The 21684-nt window shown below is 37.0% G+C and overlaps 2 protein-coding genes across 7 annotated transcripts in view; one reads left to right on the plus strand and one right to left on the minus strand.

Moving 5' to 3' along the window:
• Window positions 1-12071, minus strand: part of LOC129765354 (protein yellow-like) — a 44850-nt gene extending 32779 nt beyond the window's left edge. The window contains exon 1 of the mRNA XM_055765573.1: window positions 11820-12071. The gene's annotated coding sequence lies outside the window, so the exon portion shown is untranslated. The remainder of the gene's footprint in view (window positions 1-11819) is intronic.
• Window positions 1-21684, plus strand: part of LOC129765356 (hemicentin-2-like) — a 958618-nt gene that overhangs the window by 525608 nt on the left and 411326 nt on the right. The gene's annotated exons all lie outside the window — the stretch shown is intronic.

Genomic DNA, 21684 nt, shown 5'->3' on the forward strand with positions numbered 1-21684 from the left:
ATTTTGGGAAGAATTGAACCTGAGAGAGGTAAATTATTCTCTCTGGCTTGATAAGACAAAAATCCATTGGCCGCTCCAGCTTTTCGATTCAGACCAACCCTATATGCTTTTGGTCTAGATTCAATTTTCCATTCCGATTCCTTTTTTACTTTAGTTTGAGTAGTGCTGATACCGTACTTGGTGCAATACTGAAATTACTCGCAGCTTCAGACCCCTTCCGTCCATACTTTTCGACCTGCTCGATGATGCTCAAACGTTGCGCAATGGTTAGCGTTTTAATTGTTCGCTTGAAGGGGTTTTTCGTGGTTTTCCATATTTTGAAAGAAATTGCTTGATGACACGAACACTCCGTCTTCACTTTTCAAGAGCAATTGAAATCAGAGGTAATAACGCACAAAAACATGTACGCGAAAATCAATCGAGTTAGGGGGGTGAAAATACATGGAAAGATGAATCAAAACCCATCAAGTAAGGCATCGAGATAGGAAGGTACCGTTTTGTCTCATATTCCGAACACTTAAGCTTTGATGGCCAATCAACAGTGTCTCATTACTCAAAATGGTACTCTTTCGCGAAAATAATATGATTTTTGGATACAATAGAGACTGCTTTTTCGTTTGACTACGATAAAGTTTATTTATAAATACATATTCATGGGGAAAAACTAAAAATATGTTTAATCACTTTTGTCTCAGATTCCGAACACTATTTTTGTCACTGGCTCATATTCCGAACACTTTTGTCCGAACAGCAAAAATGCATTTTTTTAATCATAACTGTTAAAGTACTGGACCGATTCATATGATAGATATATCAAATTAAAGTCAATTAACTAGTCTTCCTTGGAAACATGTAATGCTCGCAAAAAAAAAAAAGGATTTTGCTTTTGTAATTACTGATTACATGGTTTCGGGACCAAGGCTATCGGTATCGACACCTGTAAATGATGTTAAATTGAAGTCTATAGCCCAAATAATGTCGGGGTTTTGAATATTAAATTATTTATAACATTAAAGCTCAGTAAATTCACATTCAAAAATGGAGTGTTCGCAATTTGAAAATTTGATTTGCATTTTACATAAATAACTGTGTTCTACTAATCCAAACCCTTTCATTTAATATGATATGATTTTTAAAAAAATATACATATGGCGCCATTTTGTGGTGGCGGCCATTTTAGATTTGCATTTTCATAAATAAATGTGTTCTACTAATCAAGTCCTTTTATTTGATACCCATATTGATGGAGTTTTGGAAAGACCCATATTGATGAGGTTTTGAGAAAATATGTAATCCGCCTTTTTGTAGCGACTGCGATCTTGGATTTCCAAGATCATGAAATACGCAGTTTTATAATGACTGCAAAGATAAAGCTGTGTTCCAAATTTCAGATTAATCGGTCAACAGGAAGGGGGTCAAATTTGTATTAATGTACATAATTACACAAATTTGTAATAACACCGTTTAATAAAAATGCTCCATTAACGAAGGTTTGAAATTCGACTTATGGAAGAGTCGACGTCTGTCACCTCCGACCCATCATAAAACAAAAAGGTCAACTAAGCTAGCTAGATATTTAAAACATACAGCTTGAGCAGGAAATAACTCATATCCTTTCTGAATAACGGAAAATCAAGGCAAATATTTGAATACGTCGAATGATATCATACCCATACCGTTGCAATCCTTCCGATTCGCTTCGAGCCTCATTTAATTACCACTGCTGGCGCGTATTCAATGCGTTAACAGAACTCGAGATAATCAACACCTGTCCGTGAACGGTCGTTTTCATAGTCACCGCAGTGCTCACTCGGGCCTTGTTTTGCAGCCTGTTCGCAGTCGTCGCGTATTCGTTGTTCGGCGCCATTCTTCCGGTTGAAGGTTACGACGACACGACGATACGACTGCCCGAATCGAATGAATGCTGCTTTTAAGGCTGAAGCATTCCGTTTCAACTTCCCCCGGTGGAGTACTTCCGAGGAGCGCGGCCAAAGCTCGGGTTCAATCACATAAAACAACAGAGCATATGGAAAAGTCCTCTCTCATTGGCATATATTTACGACGATACTTGACCCGCAGGTTTGCGCGCGCCCTGGTTCCGAATGCTGGTCCATACCCGGTACACACACAGTGTGAACGATTGTTGCTGCGTTAAGTGCAAACAGCTTTGGTCGTAAAATATGCTGTGTGAATAAACGAACCAACAAAACGACCATAAACTTATCGTATCCCCCGCATCAGTTTCAGCAGGCCCTCGAGAGAGAGAGAGACCCCAACCACACGCACCCACACATATGTGCGTGGAAAGCGAGGGGGTTACACGAAATGGGTCAAATTTTTACGACCATTTTAAATAATGAATGCTAAATGGTGCACAAAATTTGCCAATCAAATTAGCATAATGATTATGATGGTGACACGACAACGACGGTGAAACGAAAGGGAAGGATTTATTGTTGTGAATTCGAGGAGCCTTTTTGCGTCGTCAGTGCACAAACTATGGGTCGACCCTTTCAATCGAACCCCCCGCTTTCCGGAACCGTAAAGATTATTGGATGTGTTTCACCTGACCGACCGGGGCCTATCATTAACATAACGAATGGTTCGTGTAATGGAACTCAATGAGATGGGATGAAGATTAATTCGTTCGATGTCCCATTTTTGATGTGTTTAATCAGGTTAGTTTTTTTACCATAAATCCCACTTGTCATAGATTATTGAGATTATCGGATGATTGGATGTCTTCTGAAGTACACCTTGCTCGGTATGATCTGCTGTCTTGCGACGATATAATAAATAGTGATTAAGTTATGTAAACAAACTTAATAATCCCCCAGATTACATAACAACTACCAGTATAAATGCAATTGATCTGTTGTGTTGCGGTTTGGCAATCACTAAGACAATTTGCATATTCAATTCTCCGCTGTCGTTAGATTGGTACACTATTTGTTCTAGATGCTTCGCCGTTTTCATACATTTACCGATGGGATGGATAAACGTGACTACCTATCAGTCGTATGTAAATTATTACGTTGTGAAGTGAGGGCAGAGCAGCCGTAAATTCACCCCAGAATAAACCACGATTGGACGCCCAATGGTCAACTGACAGAACTTCTAGAGAGGTGCAAACCGTAAATATGTTGCGGTATTCAATTATCATACTACTTCTAATAGCAACGGTTGGTGTTTCTGCACAATAAGTGATTAGATATATGAGTTTCTTAATTTTAGTCAATTATAAACACCAGTTGAAAGAACCTTTGTTAAAAGTTTTTTTTTGTATCAATCAGATTAATTTTCTCTCTAGAATTGGATTCTAATCTGTCAAACAGTTCAGCGCACACTTTAATTAAAATCTATGAATATCAATGTCTCGTGTGAAGATGTTTGTGGTCGAACTCGTCCGAAACGGCTCAACTGATATTAATAGAATTATACACGAAAAAATAAGAATCGACCGTGACAGACCGATACAGAGCAACTCCATGTCAAATTAGCCGAAAAACAGCAAATTTTGATGCGACCCACGTTGATTTTATTGAAACTTGGTACATATGATAGAAACTACCCAAAATCACATTTTTTCTTATCATACGACCAATTTAATCTACGACTGATGTTTTAAAAGGGCTTAAATATTCAAAATCATTGCTCGTTCTTTAAAAAAAAATCTCAAAATCCAGATGTCTGATTAAAATATGGTGTTTGACAAAGTTGTTGGAAATTTAATGAAAAACCACATTTCAAATGCACTGATAGAAAATGTTACTCGAAAAGTGAATTTAATGAATTTTTTTTCTCCCTCCACTGACCCCCATGCTCAGACAAAGAGCCCACTGGTAATGGACACTTACTAACAGAAACAAAAAAAAATCGTGGGAAATCTAATTGTAAGCAAAAGTGAAATCCCAGCGGAACTTAGTTCCTTTGAACGGATTCACTATAAGAAAAAAATGGGAAGACTAAACGATTTTAAAGTAAAAACTTTTATGCTTCTATCGATCTAAACAACAATAAAAGAAGACAGGAAATAACTATGAAAACAAGAAAAAATGTATAAATTGTTAGGTGGTTGGCACTATTAAAGAATATATTCATTTACATTCCTGATCATACCTGTGTTTCAGCTTACATTTGAATACTATAATAGTTGTGACGGTTTCCAAGTTCTTAGGAAGTGCGTTATACTTTAATGGACCATAACTCATGATACGTGTAAGACCCAAGTTTGTGTATGCTCTGGTTCCCAGCAAATCATTGCCATTTCTCGTATTTGCAAGGTTAACCCGAGTCGAAAAACTTATGTTGTGAGATATTTAGGATTGTGTAAACTGTTATAAATAAATACAATTGTTTGAGTGTCACACAAGCCTACATGTATAGAGTACAATGGTCGGATATAATACAGCAAAATTGAAGATTACTTTTACACACCTATCCTGCAGCCTTTGAATTTTTTGAATGTTTTGATTTTGCAGCAAGACCCCAGAGAATAATTCAATATAGGAGGATGGAAAGGATACATGCATAATAAAATTGCAACAATGCTCATTTTGGTTTGAAACAAAGCACTCTTTTTACTAGGCCACATAGAGTAGAAACTTCGATACATGATCTAGATGAGAATCCAACGAAAGACAGAAATCTAAATGTAGTCCTAAGTATTTGAAGGTTGTAACTTTCTCAATAGATTTCGTTTAAGTTGGTTCAAGATAAGATGATTGCCGCTGAATGTTCCAGGAGAATCACTAAATCCGATTCTATGTCTGCTACAACTGATTGGATATTGAAACGAGGGTAAAATAAAGCCGAATCATCTGCCAAAAGCCCTGATATTCCATGAAGCTTCAGATTTCAAAAGTCATTGATGAAAATCAGAAAAAGTAGAGGACCTATGTTACTTCCTTGTGGAACTCCTTTACTGATGTGTCGTAAACCACTGCGAACACCGTATGTTGCAACAAATTGTTTTCGATCAGATAGATAGCTTCTTATTAAATCATCGGCAATTCCCGTTACGCCATAATGATGGAGTTTTTCAAAGAGAATTTCATGGTTAAGGGGGTATTCTAGTGTAGAGACACGCATTTCAGACGTTTTTTCGAGCTCCGTAAAAATAAAACAAAGAATTTTTTTTAGTATCCATTATATCATTATTTGTTCATCTATCTTAGAACTATCTATAGAAAAAAAAATTGAACGGAGAAAAAATATTCATAACTCGAAAAGTTAAGAGCTGATGAATTGAGAGGAATAAAAAAAAGTTGTGTCATGGCGTACACGATTCCAACCCTTATGGTTATCTGAAACAAAAAAAATGTCGCTATCGCATGAACCACGGACAAGTCAAAAACAACTTTTTTGATAAAATGGCGACCGTTTGAAAAACCAAATGCCGTTTAAAACGTTTTTCTTAAGTTTCCCGATTTTTTTGTAAGAAAGTAGTACTTGCCCAAACTACAGAAATATTAGGGAAAATTTTTTTTTTCAAATTTCTAGACTAGAATACTGCCTTAAGTGTATCAAAAGGTTTTTTCAGATCAATGAATAATTCTCCTATGATCTTTTTCTGGTCAATTTCGTTGATTAGTTGATCAACTAGTTCGGTAATAGCACACATGGTATCTTATGCAAAGTTACAGATTATAAATTCGCGGTTTTGGAAATAGAAAAAAAAATTTTTTTTGACAGAAAAAAATTATAAGAGGTTGTGTTCAAGACACGACCGCATTGTAGACTTAGAACTACGCTGTGGTTTTATTCAAGTCGCTTGTTTATAACTGCGGATATTATTTTATAATGCTACGAAAATTTTGAAATAACCATTCTACCGGTTTGGTCGCCCTGAAATGTTTTTTTTATTGTAGAATAATTTGACGATAATTGTTTGATGATTCATTATTGTGGTCGCAGAACAATACATGCTTGAGATAAGCGCAGCTGTCATCCTGGAGAAAGTTTTGCTTCTGGCAAGCGAAACCAAATCACATACAAAATTCCAGAACGGCATTTACTTTCTTTGCGCTCTTCTCAACAGAAGCCCTTTCTGTTAATTTTGCCAGTCTAGATTAGCTTAGCTGTCATTCTTTGTGGAGAGAGTTTTCCTACCGTCATACGAAACCAAATCACTGACAAAATTCCAAAACATTTATTTTCTTGGTGAGCTGACGATAGCCTAGCTTCATGATTCCCCACACAATTGTGTAGCTCAGAACCTTAATGCAATGGCGTCAGTTTGATGCAATGATTGCAATGCCAGAGACATCAACGAGTGAGTAATTTGGTCGCGTCCACAGCTCAATCCGAAACGAAGACATGTGATGCCGCAAAACAAGGAAGAACAAGCAATATTAATTGCTTTGAATACAGAACGATACTGAAAGTTTGCCTTCCTTCCTTGCTTGAAACTTTAAACTTCTTCAGTTCATTCGTCTCTAACCTTCAAAAAGGCCCTTGGAAAATTTCACTTTATCCATCATATTACTCCTCCACCCCCATTGCCTTGAGAAAGGCATTCGACCCCTCGTCACCCAGCTCGCCCAGCAACGATGTTGTTCAGTCGATTTCCTCACGAAGAATGGAAGTTTGCCCCAGCGAGATCCACTGTTTATATTCTAGACAATTAAAAGGCGTGTCATATCAAATTACATCACGGAAAAAACGCTGTAGAAATTTAATTTTTAGGAATTATATCTTCAGATTTCGCTTATAATCAGATAAGAGTGTATAGATCACGTTGGCCATGCTTCACTGTCAATTTTTCGTAAATTTGGAAAAATGTCGTCGAACGAAAAAGAGCGTCGTGAATTAATCCTGCGCACTCATTTCGAGAATCCGGAGCTGCCACATCGGGACATCGGTAAGATGCTGGGAATCGTCCAATCCACGGTCAGCAGAGTACTAAAACGATACTTCGAGAACCTAACCATCGACCGCAAGGTGAAGAACGGCAAAAATGGATGCTCCGTCAGTGAAAAAGATCACAAGCGCGTAGTTAAGCAGTTTAGACGTGATCCGAGAAGTTCGGTCCGGGATGTCGCCAATAAGCTGAATTTGTCAAGTTCATTCGTCCAGCGGACCAAGTAGCGGGAGGGCCTGCGTACATACAAGGTTCAGAAGGCTTCTAACCGCGACGAAAGGCAAAACATGGTGGGGAAGACGCGATCCCGGAAGCTGTACACCGAAATGCTGACGAAGCCGAATTGCCTGGTAATGGACGACGAAACCTACGTCAAAGCGGACTTTCGTCAGCTGCCGGGCCTGTTGTTCTTCTCCGCAGAGGACAAATTCAGCGTTCCGTAGGAGATTCGCAAGCAGAAACTATCCAAGTTTGCCAAAAAGTACATGGTGTGGCAAGCGATCTGCTGTTCTCTTTAAAGGAAAAGTTAAGGAAAATGTAGATTCTCATAAAAAAAAATTTCTTCTAATTTACGCAGAAAATAAAAATATTTCAAAAATTAAAATTCATCTTTCTTAAAAAAAATAATTTCAAATTCTAAAAAAAAATTATATGAAAAGTTTTTACAATTTCCAACAAGTCATCCATACATCCAAAGAAGGGCATTTTTACAGAGAAATAGTTTTTCTTATAATAAATGTTTCATGCTTTGAATTAGAAAAAAAATTCAATGGCTTTTTTTTAAATTGTTTGATATTTTTTGATGAAAACATAAATTATTTCTTGCATTTCATTCTATTGTTTTTTTTTTAATTTTTAAGAGAGAAAGTTTTTGAAACTTTTATTTTTTTCAACTTTTTTGAAAATTCGTAACTCAAAAACTATAAAACCTACAAAATATTGGAATAAAATGTAGCAAATTATTTATGTTTTCAATAAAAAATATCCAACCAATTAGAAAAAAGAATAGGAATCATAGAAACAAAACTATTTTGAAAATTAAAATAATTTTTTTCTCAAAAATGTGTTCTCTACAAATGAGTTCTGTACAAAAATTATATGAATTACTCATATAATTACCAACAAGTCATCCATGTATCGGAAGAAGGGAACTGCTACAGGGCAAAAAGTTTTCCTAACAACAACTTTTTCTATGTTTTGTTTGAAAAATTACTATGAATATTCAAATAGTAAAGTTTTAGTGTGTAGATTATCGTGATCGCCATATTCTGCAAACTTTCTTCTATTTAGAAACCCGTTATGTCAAACGCGAGAATTTACACACAAAAATTTTACGAGTAAAACATTATTTTTTCAGGAGTCTCCATACAAAAATGTCATATGTTTCAGAAACTATAGAAGATAGAAAGTTGATGTCTTCGACAAAAGTCCATATTTTAAAGACATCCAAAACTTTGTCCAGTACACTATATCGTTATCTTGATTTTAAACAAAGCTAGGATTGGTTGAAATTATCTCAAAGAAAACATAAAAAAGTTGTTGTTAGAAAAACTATTTCCCTGTAGAAGTGCCCAGCTTCCGATGCCTGGGTGACTTGTTGGAAATTGTAAGGACTATTCATGTATTTTTTTTTGAGAATTTAAAAAAATATTAGGCTGTCAAAAAAGTCCTGCGGTATTTTTTTTGAATTTTCATTTGTTCATAAAATTAGTTACAATCATTTGTTTTAAGTAAAATATGCGCCGTTTTGTTCGATGACTTGTTGACGACGAGATGCCAACTTCATAATACCCCTGTTATAGAAGCTCGCTTCCTTATTGGCAAAAAACTCGGATAGCCAATTTTCACAGGCCTCTTTTGTGGCTAACTTCTGACTATTTAGCTCGTTCGCCATGGACAAAAACAGGTGGTAGTCACTTGGTGCAAGGTCCGGACTATACGGCGGATGCAAAAGAACCTCCCATCCGAGCTCCCGGAGCTTCTGGCGCGTCACCAAAGAAGTGTGTGGCCTGGCGTTGTCCTGATGGAAGACAATGCGGCCTCTGTTTATCAAAGATGGCCTCTTCTTCATGAGTGCTACCTTCAAGCGGTCCAGTTGTTGACAGTACAGGTCCGAATTGAGCGTTTGGCCATAGGGAAGCAGCTCATAATAGATTATTCTTTGGCAATCCCACCAAACACACAGCAGAACCTTCCTGGCCGTTAATGAGGGCTTGGAGATGGTTTGGGCCGGCTCACCGCGCTTCGAACACGACCGTTTGCGCTTCACGTTGTCGTAAGTGACCCACTTTTCATCGCCAGTATCCATCCGCTTCAGAAACGGGTCGATTTTGTTGCGATTCAGCAGCGATTCACATGCGTCGATACGGTCAAAGATGTTTTTTTGCGAAAACGTGTGTGGCACCCATACATCGAGCTTCTTTGTGAATCCAAGCTTCTTCAAATGGTTAAAAACGGTTTGATGACTCATCCCCAGCTCTTGGCCGATGCTACGGCTGCTACTATGCCGGTCTTTCTCGGCTAATTCAGCGATTTTGTCGCAATTTTCGACGACAGGCCTTCCGGAGCGTGGCGCATCTTCGACGACCTCTACACCAGAACGAAAACGTTGAAACCATCATTGTGCGGCGGAAATGGAAACTGTATCGGGTCCATAAACTGCACAAATTTTTTTGGCAGCTTGAGATGCATTTTTGCCTTTGTCATAGTAGTACTGTAAAATATGTCGGATTTTTTCTTTATTTTGCTCCATATTTGCGACACTATAACTCACGAACGACTTAACCAAACAAAACACTGTCAAGGACTATATTATAACAAAAATACCTTTCCAACAAGCTATAGTATGACTCGATACAATGAATACAACTAGAACTACGCGCTTACGACGACACCTCGCGGAAATACCGCAGGACTTTTTTGACAGCCTAATATATATATAATAAATGGATTTCTGTCTATCTGTCTGTCTGTCTGTCTGCCTGTCTGTCTGTCTGCCTGTCTGTCTGATTCTTATGGACTCGAAAATTACTGAACCTATCAACATGAATATTGGTATATAGGGGTTTTTGGGGCCGGGGAAGGTTCTCGTGATAGTTTGAGAAACCTCCACCCTCCCTAAGGGGGGGGGGCTGCCATACGAATTAAACACAAATTTCTGCATTACTCGGGAATAAATCAAGCAAATGAAACGAAATTTGGCATGTGGAGGTTTTAGGGTGCAATAAATGATTCTATGGTAGTTAGACACCCCACACCCCTCTCTAAGGGGGGGCTGCCATACAAATGACACACAAATTTCTGCATTACTTGAGAATTAATCAAGCAAATTCGAAAATTAAATTCCCATATCTACAATTGCATAGTGACAAGTGCTGTTAGTTCATTTGATGTTTGCGGTAGCGAAATTGATTTTTGTTCGAAGCTGAAATGGATTTCAATGTGATGAAACGCACTCCTATATCTTTTTCTATCTATACCAATAAAAAAGTATCGCCGAATGTGTTGATAACAGCAGAACTGGAGGGAGGAATTGTCCGATTTAGGGCTGTCTTTATCATATCATATTTTCTGTATAAAACATTTATTCCATGTAACGGAGAAACATGTTATTTGCAAATGGTTGAAAAATCTTGAACGAGAATTGTGTCTGGAAATAATCTGATATTATAATGATGAGTTTTGTTAGAAATACTAGGAATTTCATAGTAAAAGGTAAGTTCAACGGGGTCGATTAGAAGATCAATCAATAATAAGTTCTGCGATTGGACCCTTGAAGATGCTCATAGTAAGAAAACGTGAATGTTTGAAGGTATTGATAACAAAAAACAAATGTTGGGCGGGACGAAGTTTGCCGGGTCAGCTAGTGTGTAATAAATATGTAATGTGTAATGTAATAAACAGAGAGACACTGATATTTTAGGGCAGTTTCAGATTACATATAATTGAAGCAATCAACTTGTTTGTTGCTACACTACACGATAGTATTTGGAAACGTTGAATACGTCAAAGCTCTCGATAACACCTTTGATTCAAAGTTAAAATTCAATAGTCACATTTCGAATTTCTGGCTAGATGAATTCTGATTCAGTATAACAAATACTGATCAACAACCCAGAAACCAATACTCGTACTAACAATTAACAATTATCAGAAGCACATATAAAAATTTAACATGAGAAATAAACATGTATTCATAGCCTATGATAACAACAACAATACACGACAATTTGACCACACAAAAACACCTCCTCCAGATACGGTCCCAATCCGTCTCAACTCAAGGAGTTCGCCAGTGCAAAATCACGATCACGAGCCAGCGAATAATGAGGGAGTAATCACACTTTGATTGATATCATCGGCAATCATCTCAGCGCCCAGCACGGGAAGCTGCACTTTAATAGTCCTCCTAGCCATGGATGTTTGGGACAGAGTCCCGCGGTCTAGCCGGGAGCCGACGAACGTCAATGGTGCGCGGTTTTATATTAAATGCGCGGTTCTGAATAGCTTTAAGATTTTCCCACAATCAGTGTGCCGACACACGCGTGTTGATTTAATTATTCCATCGTTATCCGACACCGTGGGAACGGAATTACGAGCTGATGAATATGCAGATCAAAAAAACAACCTGTAATCACTCGGGATGGGGATGAGTCAGGATGAGTGTTGACGTTATGTAGACCACACCCAAGCTACGATGTTCTGTTCTCGTCTTGTCCCCAAGTTCATCCCCAATGGCACCGCACTGCGTAACGCGACTCGAAGTGATATCATCGTTACCACTCGAGCCTCACAAACAAACTCTCGCACACACTTTTTTCCCAACTCTCACGTTAATCACTGAAGTACCCAATGGCTCTTCAACGCTCGGAATCCACTCAGCCAACTCATCAAGACCATCGAGCGCCCATCTTCAAAAGGATTAGATAAAGAACAGGAAGGAAGCTGATACACTTACTTAGCTTGTAAAGAAGCTCCCAGAGATTCACATGAATTCGCTCCCTCTGTCACTGTTTCACACTTTCTTCTCTTCGCGTGTCCACTTATTGCTCGTTGTTGTTGTTGCCGTTGTTTGTTTGCTGTGACTTTAAGCACTGGCCTCACATAAGTCAGCTTCCGATTCTCACCCTTCACGCTTTCCAGCCAATGTTGTGATGTGCTGTTATCCCAAGATCGTCCAGTTGCGAACTGAGCGCCATCGGCGGCCGCTTAGGTATAGATATATAGATAGCAACAATATATGAATTTTATGTGTATTCATGCGAGGATCCGCGTGAGCAGCGAGTTTGATCGCGCGTTTTTTCTTTATTTTGTTCCGACCCGCAGCAGGGCTTCGATGACTGAATGACTGACTTATTTGAGCGTAGCGTAATTGCCGCCGAGCGTCTCTTTCTTTCTGTTGGCCGCTGTCGATTTCGAGAAACACGATGTCAATTGATAAGTTAAACTGAGCATTTACATGGTTTGTTTGTGCCGAGTCGTTAATGTGACCGTATTTCGTATGATTACGATGGTGTTTGCTATCGGAAGAGACGTATTTAAATTGATTTTCAAACGGGCAGTGATTTGCGGTCATTCTTTTCGTAGTCGTTTCTCATGTGATCGGAAGAATTTTGAAGACAATTGAGCAGAATTCGTGAGACGTGTACTTGTATTTGAGAAGTCATGTATCTTCAGATACAACATATTAACACGAATTAATTTAATAACGTACTCAAAAAAATCACTGTTATGGAAGTATTTCAGAAATTCCAAATGAAATCGACAAATGACAAAACATGAGTATTTTTGATTCGAATGAAAGTGTGTATTCCGTTTGGGTTAGAGGAAATATGAGTTTTTCACAGCAATTGGGAATTTTTTGACTCAAGCGTAACTTTTGAAAAGGGCGTATCGATTTGAGTAAGAGAAATCTTTGACAATCTATATCTCAAAAACTATGAGTCGTACCGAAATAAAGGGTGTGTCACATCAAATTGCATCACGGAAAAAACGCTGTAGAAATTCGCCCAGTAGACCGATCCTTTTGAAAATTTTAGACAGTAAAATAAAAACTATTAAACAACTTTTGGCATTTTCTTTTTAATCATACTTCGAGCCCAAGCCCGTATGCTCGCACCTTCCTCTTTACCCCGTCCATAAGGTTCTGTACAACGTCAGGTTGTAGTTTTTTTTGAACAGAAATCCATTTTCTCTTGAAGTCCGCCTCCGATTTGACAACTTTTGGGTTCTTCCGGAGGGCCTGCTTCATAATCGCCCAATATTTCTCTATTGGGCGAAGCTCCGGCGCGTTGGGCGGGTTCATTTCCTTTGGCACGAAGGTGACCCCGTTGGCTTCGTACCACTCCAACACGTCCTTTGAATAGTGGCACGAAGCGAGATCCGGCCAGAAGATGGTCGGGCCCTCGTGCTGCTTCAATAGTGGTAGTAAGCACTTCTGTAGGCACTCCTTAAGGTAAACCTGCCCGTTTACCGTGCCGGTCATCACGAAGGGGGCGCTCCGCTTTCCGCAAGAGCAGATCGCTTGCCACACCATGTACTTTTTGGCAAACTTGGATAGTTTCTGCTTGCGAATCTCCTCCGGAACGCTGAATTTGTCCTCTGCGGAGAAGAACAACAGGCCCGGCAGCTGACGAAAGTCCACTTTGACGTAGGTTTCGTCGTCCATTACCAGGCAATGCGGCTTCGTCAGCATTTCGGTGTACAGCTTCCGGGCTCGCGTCTTCCCCACCATGTTTTGCCTTTCGTCGCGGTTAGGAGCCTTCTGAACCTTGTATGTACGCAGACCCTCCCGCTGCTTGGTCCGCTGGACGAATGAACTTGACAAATTCAGCTTATTGGCGACATCCCGGACCGAACTTCTCGGATCACGTCTAAACTGCTTAACTACGCGCTTGTGATCTTTTTCACTGACGGAGCATCCATTTTTGCCGTTCTTCACCTTTCGGTCGATGGTTAGGTTCTCGAAGTATCGTTTTAGTACTCTGCTGACCGTGGATTGGACGATTCCCAGCATCTTACCGATGTCCCGATGTGACAACTCCGGATTCTCGAAATGAGTGTACAAGATTAATTCACGACGCTCTTTTTCGTTCGACGACATTTTTGCAAATTTACGAAAAATTGACAGTGAAGCATGGCCAACGTGATCTATACACTCTTATCTGATTATAAAACCAAAGCTGAACATATAATTCCTAAAAATTAAATTTCTACAGCGTTTTTTCCGTGATGCAATTTGATGTGACACACCCTTTAGTGTCTTAGAAAGAGTTAGAGAGTATTGATGGTTGAATATGAAAAAAATGTACACTGAGAAAAAAAATCAGTACTCTTTTTTTTATTTACAAAATAAAAATTCAATTTGCAATATCCAAAATATATATATATATTTTTTTTTAATTTTTTCATACAAAATAGAAGTCATGCAGAAAATTTAAAAAATTAAATTAAATTCGAATTTTTGTATGTTAACAATCATTTTTAGCCACAAATTATGAATTCTGATGTGATTCAAAACAAAAAAGGTTATTATCAATCTCCTTCTAAATGCAACCATTCTCGAGATATTTAAAAAAATATTTCTAATTTATTGCCTTTTTTATAGTAAATAATCCCTTTTAATATGTTTGTCGTGCTATACCGTCATGTTCATGAAATTTGATGAATTTGCTTATAATTTCCAACAACTTTTTCAAATACATCATCATGGTTCATTTTTTGACTCAAGCGTAACTTTTGAAAAGGGCGTATCGATTTGAGTAAGAGAAATCTTTGATAATTTATATCTCAAAAACTATGAGTCGTACCGAAATAGTGTCTTAGAAAGAGTTATAGAGTATTGTTGGCTTAATTTGAGAAAAATATACATAAGAAAAATTAGTACTCTTTTTTTATTTACAAAATAAAATTTTTAATTGCGATATCAAAAAATATGTTTTTTTAATATTTTTTTTCAATTTTTTCATATAAAATAGAAGTCATGTAGAAAATTTAAAAAATTAAATTAAATTCGAATTTTTGTATGTTAACAATCATTTTTAGCCACAAATTATGAATTCTGATGTGATTCAAAACAAAAAAGGTTATTATCAATCTCCTTCTAAATGCAACCATTCTCGAGATATTTAAAAAAATATTTCTAATTTATTGCCTTTTTTATAGTAAATAATCCCTTTTAATATGTTTGTCGTGCTATACCGTCATGTTCATGAAATTTGATGAATTTGCTTATAATTTCCAACAACTTTTTCAAATACATCATCATGGTTCATTTTTTGACTCAAGCGTAACTTTTGAAAAGGGCGTATCGATTTGAGTAAGAGAAATCTTTGATAATTTATATCTCAAAAACTATGAGTCGTACCGAAATAGTGTCTTAGAAAGAGTTATAGAGTATTGTTGGCTTAATTTGAGAAAAATATACATAAGAAAAATTAGTACTCTTTTTTTATTTACAAAATAAAATTTTTAATTGCGATATCAAAAAATATGTTTTTTTAATATTTTTTTCAATTTTTTCATATAAAATAGAAGTCATGTAGAAAATTTAAAAAATGGGCCCAAGATGGTAAAACTATTTTTGAAGAAATTTGTGGAACATTGAATTTTGAGAAATTTTCTAAACTTCGAATTTTTGTATGTTAGCAATCATTCTAAGCCACAAATTATGAATTCTGATGTGATTTAAAACAAAAAAGGTTATCATCAATCTCCTTCTAAATGCAACCATTCTCGAGATATTTAAAAAAATATGTCTAATTTATAATCTTTTTTATAGCAAATAATCTCTTTTAATATGTTTGTCGATTTTCTTATAATTTCCAACAATTTTTTTGATTGATTGAAGTTTGTATTAAGATAAAAAAAAAAATTTTAGTTTCGCTACGTTTTGTATTAACCCACATGTCCTCGAATGTTTCGTAACGTAACTCCTAAACATATGTCTTTACCAGAACGATGTATTTGGAAAGGTTGTTGGAAATTATAAGCGAATTCATAAAATCTCATGAACATGATGGTATAACACGACAAACATACTTAAGGGGCCTATTTACTATTAAAAAGACAATAAATTACAAATATTTTTCTAAATATCTCGAGAATGACTACATTTAGAAGGAGATTGATAATAACCTTTTTTGTTTTAAATCACATCAGGATTCATAATTTGTGGCTAAAAATGATTGTTAACATACAAAAATTCGAAGTTTTGAAACTTCCTAAAAATTTGATGTTCCACAAATTTCGTCAAAAATAGTTTCACCACCTTGAGCCCATTTTTTTATTTACTACATGACTTCTATTTTATATGAAAAATTTGAAAAAAATATAAAAAAATACATATTTTTTGATATCGCAAATTAAAATTTTATTTTGGTTTTTTTTCATATTCAACCATCAATACTCTATAACTCTTTCTAAGACACTATTTCGATACGACTCAAAATTTTTGAGATATCAATTATCAAAGATTTCTCTTACTAAAATCGATACGCCCTTTTCAAAAGTTACGCTTGAGTCAAAAAATTCCCAATTGCTGTGAATAACTCATATTTCCTCCAACCCAAACAGAATACAGAATACACACTTTCATTGGGATCGAAAATACAAGTTTTTAAAATCTGCATTTTTAGGACGATTTCATTTGGAATTGCTGATTTGATAAATTGTACCAAATCACCTAACGCACTGTATCACATCCATTTTATTATCCATTCCTCTACAACACGGGATGTATCCGTGGTGACATTATCTTGAATCAATTGCCATTTTTTGCCGTTTATATTGGTTAGAAATTGGTTAAGCTTATTAAATTGTATTGTCTGTCACTGTGTTTCTACATATCTCTATACGCGTTAGGATTATACAAAAAAAATAAATCAAATGTACTCAAATTCTACTAAAAAAAAATATTAAAACCTGCCTTCTAAACATTGCTTTCTACACGTTAAACAATATGTTTGAGTTATTGAATTACTTGGCAGTGCTTCCCAAATGCAAGCATTTCTCACAGAAAATGTTTTCCCATAAAAATCAGCTGATAAAATATTTTTAGTAGTCTCTTCCATCTTAATGTAATCAGTTTTGTGTTTTTGTGACCACGTTGGGGATTTCGCAGTGATGATCAATGACATGAACGAGTGAAACGCTTTCAAACGGCTAGAATTGACATCAGAACGAACACAAGCAGGATGCGCAATTCTTGAAATAAAAGTCTTCAAGTTACTAAAGTCTTCATTCTTACTGCAAGGCCACACCATACGGTAAGGTAAATGATGTTGGTTTGTCTAGTCGAAAATATGATCTTGATTTGTCCATTTTCAGCCTGTTTCAAATCAGATATTCAAATGTTTCAAAACATATAAATACAATAGTTTCAAAAGTTAATTAAATCCACTTTCTATTGGTGTCAATGCGCTCCTCATTTGAGCTAACTTTTAATTTGAGCTAACTTTTAATCAATCAATGATTATTTGATACGTATTCAGACCTTTTCTGGATTATAACACTTACAAATATTGCAAGCATGATAGCACACCATTTGTATCAGATTTATATATCTGAATCATGTAAGTAATGCATCTCGAAGACCTCAATTCTGATCATGGTTTGTCCGACGCACTGATGTTGGATTGACCACATAGTTACTATGGCAGCCGCTTGGCGCGCTGCAGTTTGCTTGTTTTGTTTTGTTGTCCTTCGTGCGAAGCAGATACAAAGTTTCTCTGTGTTGAGTGCTGTTCACCTTTAACCCTTTACGGTCGTTTGTCTGCTCTCATCCACCACAGAAAGGAATCATCTACCGTTCTGAATCATATTTCGGACGCTTAAGGCATTTGATGCAGAAAACAGATCTAAACTTTATGCACAAGTACTATTTGGTTGATATTTTTACTAAATTAGTTCAATAAGCTTTTAAGCGCTCTACTTTGGTGCCTATTTGATTAAAAACATCAACAATTATTGTATAAAAATGTTTTTCAATTGAAGCGGATAAGAATCAAATTTCGGACACTATTTATGAAAAAAATCAAATTTCGGACACTCTGTTTGCATAACGGTTTCTTGTGGTTTTAAGCTCAACTTGTATTTCTGTACAATTACTCATGCAATAAAATGATCAAACATGAGAAAAATGAAGTGTTCGGGTATTTTGGTTATTGTTTAAGGTATATTTGAAGATGTTTTTTCCATTTTTTGAGTGAACGAATAATCGGTACGTTGATGGTGGTATCGGTTCTGAAGCAATGGCGTGTCGCAGAACGAATTTCTTAGAAAATTTTGAAACTTCAGGACAAAACCTAAAGCGTTACATAGGGATTTTTGAAAATTCGAAAAAAATCCAAAATGGCTTAATTCGATTAATTCCTGAGCTATCGAAACCACCAGCTGAAAAAACATGGTTCGAGAAAAACGCGTTCAAAATTTCGTACAACAATACTATATCTATCAATGTGATCTCATACTTTTTACTGTAACATTCCAACGAAATCGAATATCGAAAAATCGTTTTAGGACAAAATTTCTGAGGGCGTAAGCTTCTCAAAAATGCAATATAAGAAAATTCGAAAAAAATACAAATGAAACACAAATTTCTGCATAACTCGAGAACTAATCAAGCAAATGGAACCAAATTAAGCATATTGAGGTTTTAGGGTGCAATAAATGTCTTTACGGTGGTTAGATACTCCTCCCTCTTCATTAAGGAAGGGGGGGGGGGCGGTTAGCCATACAAATGGAACACAAATTTCTGCATTACTCGAGAATTAATCAAGCAATTGAAACCAAATTGGGCACATTGAGGTTTTAGGGTGCAATAAGTGTTTCTATGATGGTTAGACTCTCCACCCCCCCTCACTAAGGGGAGGCTGCAATATAAATGAAACACAAATCTCTGAATTACTCGAGAATTAATCAAGCAAACGAAACCAAATTTGGCATGTGGAGGTTTTAGGATGCAATAAATATTTCTACGGTGGTTTGACACTCCTCCCGCTCTCTAAGGGTGGGCTGTCATGCAAATAAAACACAAATTTCTGCCTAACTCGACGGCTAATCAAACACAATTTGGGAAGTGAAGGTTTTTGGGTATCAGAAATGTTTCTATAATGGTATGATACCCCTCCCTCCTCTGGAATGGAGAGGTGGTCCCATAAAAATATTACACATATTTTAACCAAAAATATTCCAGCCAAACATGACAATTGAAAATTTTTGGAAAACTCTGAAGTAAAAAGGGAAAATTCGGAAAATTAAATCCCCATATGTTCTACAATTACATAGTTACAAGTGCTGTTAGTCCGTTTGATGTTTGCGCTAGCGAAATTGACCTTTGCTCGAAACTGGAAATGGATTTTAATGTGATGAAACACACTCCTATATCTTCCTCTATCTATACAAAAAAAAAGGATCGCCAGATGTGTTGATAAGAGCAGAACTCGAGGGAGGAATTGTCCGATTTAGGGCTGTCTTTATTCTATCATATTTTCTGTATAACACATTTGTTCCATTTATCGGAGAAACATGTTATTTACAAGTGGATGAAAAATCTTGAACAAGAATTGTGTCTGAAAATAATACTGATATTATAATGATGAGTTTTGCTAGAAATACTAGGAATTTTATAGTAAAAAGTAAATTCAACGGAGACGAATAGAAGATCAATCAATGTACAGCTCAGCGATTGGACCCATGAACTTGCTCATAGTAAGAAAACGTGGATGTTTGGCGCACAAATTTTGGGCGGGACGAAGTTTGCCGGGTCAGCTAGTACTAAAAACTTTATTCAACGATGTAATTGCTTACATTTTTTTCTAAACGAATTTTAATGCTTAGTAAACTTTTTCACGAATATACACGGAGTTTCTTTGAACAGTGGAGAACGGTATTCGGTATAAACAAAATATTATTACCGTAGAAAGAAAAGAGGATCTCTTTGAAAGCAAATTAATTTTGACCGCAAAGGGTTTAAATGCCCAAGAATTAGCGTAGAAAGAAAAGAGGATCTCTTTGAAGTCAAATTAATTTTGACCGCAAAGGGTTAAAATGCCCAAGAAAAATCAATATTTAGAAGAAAGCCTAAATTATGAATGAATCAATATTTACTGTGACTGACTCGATTAGTTTACTGTCATAAACTCAAGCAATAAGAAATACAACATCTACTTGAAAATTGGTTTTTTTCATTCAAAAATTGTGATTTCTAAAACCGGAGAAACCATGACCATTTTAGGACATACCATGATCAGAGATGGACAAACTATGATCATAATTTCTCTCGGAATAAAAACGTTAAAAAACATAAAAAATTGAATTATTACGATGTTTTTATCAACTAGACCCTTTCAATTGAAACCACTGAAAGATTTCCATAAACCTTACCACGTTGGAACAATACGAATTTATTCTACTGAAAACTATTTTGGAAGTATACCCTAGTGGCATTATCCACCAAGCAAACTGTGTAAATTCCGACTCCAAAACTTAAAAGTTCATCGTAGCCTTTAATGTTTGAATAAAGGGTGTGTCACATCAAATTGCATCACGGAAAAAACGCTGTAGAAATTTAATTTTTAGGAATTATATCTTCAGCTTTCGCTTATAATCAAATAAGAGTGTATAGATCACGTTGGCCATGCTTCACTGTAAATTTTTCGTAAATTTGGAAAAATGTCGTCGAACGAAAAAGAGCGTCGTGAATTAATCCTGTGCACTCATTTCGAGAATCCGGAGTTGTCACATCGGGACATCGGTGAGATGCTGGGAATCGTCCAATCCACGGTCAGCAGAGTACTAAAACGATACTTCGAGAACCTAACCATCGACCGGAAGGTGAAGAACGGCAAAAATGGATTGCTTCGTCAGTGAAAAAGATCACAAGCGCGTAGTTAAGCAGTTTAGACGTGATCCGAGAAGTTCGGTCCGGGATGTCGCCAATAAGCTGAATTTGTCAAGTTCATTCGTCCAGCGGACCAAGCAGCGGGAGGGCCTGCGTAGATACAAGGTTCAGAAGGCTCCTAACCGCGACGAAAGGCAAAACATGGTGGGGAAGACGCGAGCCCGGAAGCTGTACACCGAAATGCTGACGAAGCCGCATTGCCTGGTAATGGACGACGAAACCTACGTCAAAGTGGACTTTCGTCAGCTGCCGGGCCTGTTGTTCTTCTCCGCAGAGGACAAATTCAGCGTTCCGGAGGAGATTCGCAAGCAGAAACTATCCAAGTTTGCCAAAAAATAAATGGTGTGGCAAGCGATCTGCTCTTGCGGAAAGCGGAGCGCCCCCTTCGTGATGACCGGCACGGTAAACGGGCAGGTTTACCTTAAGGAGTGCCTACAGAAGCGCTTACTACCACTATTGAAGCAGCACGAGGGCCCGACCATCTTCTGGCCGGATCTCGCTTCGTGCCACTATTCAAAGGACGTGTTGGATTGGTACGAAGCCAATGGGGTCACCTTCGTGCCAAAGGAAATGAACCCGCCCAACGCGCCGGAGCTTCGCCCAATAGAGAAATATTGGGCGATTATGAAGCAGGCCCTCCGGAAGAACCCAAAAGTTGTCAAATCGGAGGCGGACTTCAAGAGAAAATGGATTTCTGTTCAAAAAAAACTACAACCTGACGTTGTACAGAACCTTATGGACGGGGTAAAGAGGAAGGTGCGAGCATACGGGCTTGGGCTCGAAGTATGAATAAAAAGAAAATGCCAAAAGTTGTTTAATAGTTTTTATTTTACTGTCTAAAATTTTCAAAAGGATCGGTCTACTGGGCGAATTTCTACAGCGTTTTTTTCGTGATGCAATTTGATGTGACACACCCTTCAGG

Source organism: Toxorhynchites rutilus, chromosome 2 (genome assembly GCF_029784135.1).
Source record: "Toxorhynchites rutilus septentrionalis strain SRP chromosome 2, ASM2978413v1, whole genome shotgun sequence".
Classification (NCBI taxonomy): domain Eukaryota; kingdom Metazoa; phylum Arthropoda; class Insecta; order Diptera; family Culicidae; genus Toxorhynchites; species Toxorhynchites rutilus.